At 36.7% G+C, this 3,522-nt stretch overlaps 1 pseudogene; it reads right to left on the reverse strand.

Annotated features, from left to right (window-relative positions):
* Positions 1–2,321: 2,321 nt before the first annotated feature.
* On the reverse strand, positions 2,322–3,059 carry LOC123599184 (annotated as a pseudogene).
* Positions 3,060–3,522: the final 463 nt, after the last annotated feature.

Genomic DNA, 3,522 nt, shown 5'->3' on the forward strand with positions numbered 1-3,522 from the left:
GTTGCCGCACTTGTTGTAAAAACTGAGACTGATCAGTGGTTTCTGGTGATGACAGCCTGTTGCCTTCCATTGAAAAGTTCACCATCAAACTGTTAAGTAATGGTTTCATCCATTAATGAGTATTGCTTGAATCAATTTTTCATTTGGGTTGAAAAATGGTGATATTCTAATGTTATCATTCCTTTGGTGTTTATTAGCTGGGATACTTCTTTTTTTGTTGTTGTTATATACTCTTATTATTTATTTATTTATTTATTATTTTTAAATTTACATCCAAGTTAGTTAGCATATAGTGCAACAATGATTTCAGGAGTAGATTCCTTCATGCCCCTTACCCATATAGCCCATCCCCCCTCCCACAATCCCTCTAGTAACCCTCTGTTTGTTCTCCATATTTAAGAGTCTCTTATGTTTTGTCCCCTCCTTGTTTTTATATTGTTTTTGCTTCCCTTCCCTTATGTTCATCTATTTTCTGTCTTCAAGTCCTCATATGAGTGAAGTCATATGATATTTGTCTTTCTCTGACTAATTTCACTTAGCATGATACCCTCTAGTTCCATCCATGTAGCTGCAAATAGCAAGATTTCATTCTTTTTTTTTTTTTTTTTTTTATTTTTTTATTTTTTATTTTTTATTTATTTTTTTTTTTTTAAATTTTTTTTTTCAATGTTTATTTATTTTTTGGGACAGAGAGAGACAGAGCATGAACGGGGGAGGGGCAGAGAGAGAGGGAGACACAGAATCGGAAACAGGCTCCAGGCTCTGAGCCATCAGCCCAGAGCCCGACGCGGGGCTCGAACTCAAGGACCGTGAGATCGTGACCTGGCTGAAGTCGGACGCTTAACCGACTGCGCCACCCAGGCGCCCCGATTTCATTCTTTTTGATTGCCGAGTAATACTCCACTGTATGTATATGTGTCTGTGTGTGTGTATGTGTGTGTATATGTATGTATGTATGTGTGTTTATGTGTGTGTATATACTTGAGCATAAACTCCTTCAATATATACACACACATACATAGCATAATACCCTCTAGTTCCATCCATGTAGTTGTAAATGGGAAGATGTCATTCTTTTTGATTGCCAAGTAATACTCCATTATATATATATATATATATATATATATATATATATATATATACATATACATATATACATATATATATATACACACCACATCTCCTTTAACCGTTCAACCATCGATGGACATTTGGGCTCTTTCCATTCTTTGACTATTGTTGATAGTGCTGCTATAAAGATTGGGGTGCATGTGTCCCTTCAAAACAGCATACATGTATCCCTTGGATAAATACCTAGTAGTACAATTGCTGGGTTGTAGGGTAATTCAATTTTTAATGTTTTGAGGAAGATTCATACTGTTTTCCAGAGTGGCTGCACCAGCTTGCATTCCCACCAGCATTCCCTCTTTCTCCATATCCTCACCAACATCTGTTGTTGCCTGAGTTGTTAATGTTAGCCATTCTGATAGGTGTGAGGTGGTATCTCATTGTGGTTTTGATTTATATTTCCCTGATGATGAGTGATGATGAGCATTTTGTCATGTGTCAGTTGGCCATCTGGATGTCTTCTTTGGAGAAGTATCTATTCATGTCTTTTGCCCATTTCTTCAATGGATTATTTGCTTTTTGGGTATTGCGTCTAAGAAGTTCTTTATAGATTTTGGATACTAACCCTTTATCTGATATGTTGTTTGCAAATATCTTTTCCCATCTGTGGGTTGCCTTTTAGTTTTGCTGATTGTTTCCTTCACTGTGCAGAAGCTTTTTATTTTGATGAGGTTCCAATAGTTCATTTTTGCTTTGGTTTCCTTTGCCTCTGGAGATGTGTTGAGTAAGAAGTTGCTGCGGCCAAGATCAAAGAGGTTTTTGCCTGCTTTCTCCTTGTGGATTTTGATGGCTTCCTGTCTTACATTGAAGTCTTTCATCCATTTTGAGTTTATTTTTGTGTATGGTGTAAGAAAGTGGTCCAGGTTCATTTTTCTGCATGTCACTGTCCAGTTTTCCCAGCACCACTTGCTGAAGAGACTGTCTTTATTCCATTGGATATTCATTTCTGCTTTGTCAAAGATTAGTTGGCCATACGTTTGTGGGTCCATTTCTGGCTTCTCTATTCTGTTCCATTGATCTGAGTGTCTGTTTTTGTGCCATTAGCTGGAATACTTCTATAGAGAAACACTTTCTCTTATATTAAATAGAACTTTCTTTCTTTCTTTCTTTCTTTCTTTCTTTCTTTCTTTCTTTCTTTCTTTCTTTCTTTCTCTCTCTCTCTCTTTCTTTCTTTCTTTTCTTTTTACAAGAGAACAAATCTATACCTTTATGTATTTACTTTTCAGTTAGTTTAAATCCTTGAGGGGGACATCATCACACGGATTCTGTGCCCAATAGCTTTAGCGGGCAGGTTGCTTCGGAATTTGGCATGAACCATGCCACTGTTTCCAGGAGCATGAGGTACTTCTTCCCAGATTACTCTGATTTTATTTGGTTTGCCACCAGGAGTCACTGTGTTGTTGTTTGCTTTGTATACATAAACACATCTCTTGCTTAGATAGAATTCAGTTTCCTTTTGAGCATAAACTCCTTCAATTTTAAGAAGAGCTTAAAGTCTGGTTCCGGAGACCCCACTGATAGCCACCAAAAATGGCTTTGGACCACAACCTTACAGACATATTTGTCATTTTAGGAGTCCTGTTCTCAGTAGGCCTCCACAGGTTTCAAGATGATGGAAAGAGCTTGAATAGAACTTTCATAAATATTTTAATACAATATAAAGGAAATATAATATGATATTTTTTATTTCTATGAATGTATCTATGTTTATCTTCAGGTTCAACATTTAGATTTACAATGGAGTGTTGGAGACTTACCTTATCATGAGTTCAACTACACATTAATATTAGAATTTCAAATATGCATTAAAAGAGAATCTAGCCTTGTCACTTGGTATAGTGTTTTCCTCTGATTCCATTTTTAGAACTGTTCTAACTTTTTGCAAATCTATCACTTTTCCCCCTCTAAGATGCAAGGTGAAAAGCAATCATCCTTAGCTTATTGCCATAACGCTTATACAAAGGGATATGGAAACCAGATTAATTGGTTAGATTAGCATCTATCATTTTTCTCTTTTGTCTCCCAGCTGTCTTCTCATAGAGGGAAATATCCAGCATTTTTGCACCACTGCTTCTAAAACAGCTCTGCTAACAGATGGTGACTTGAAGGAGTACCATAGTTCATCATTAAATGTGGACGTCAAAATTTCTGAACATGTTGTGAGGAAATTGTTTAATTTTTTCCATTCTTAGGTGCTAACTCAGTTAAGAAAGTGCTGTAGGTCAGTGCTGGGAGCATCTTAGGGAAAGAAGTGTGAAAAATATGCCACACCTCTGTTCAGAGACCTGAGTTTGTGATCCCAGCAAGTGCTGTCATTCATCCCTTGCGTGACTGAAGACACACTTTGAAGAAACTTCACTGTTCTTTGGAATCACCAATGTCCTTAAAAACAGG

Source organism: Leopardus geoffroyi, chromosome C1 (genome assembly GCF_018350155.1).
Source record: "Leopardus geoffroyi isolate Oge1 chromosome C1, O.geoffroyi_Oge1_pat1.0, whole genome shotgun sequence".
Lineage (NCBI taxonomy): Eukaryota > Metazoa > Chordata > Mammalia > Carnivora > Felidae > Leopardus > Leopardus geoffroyi.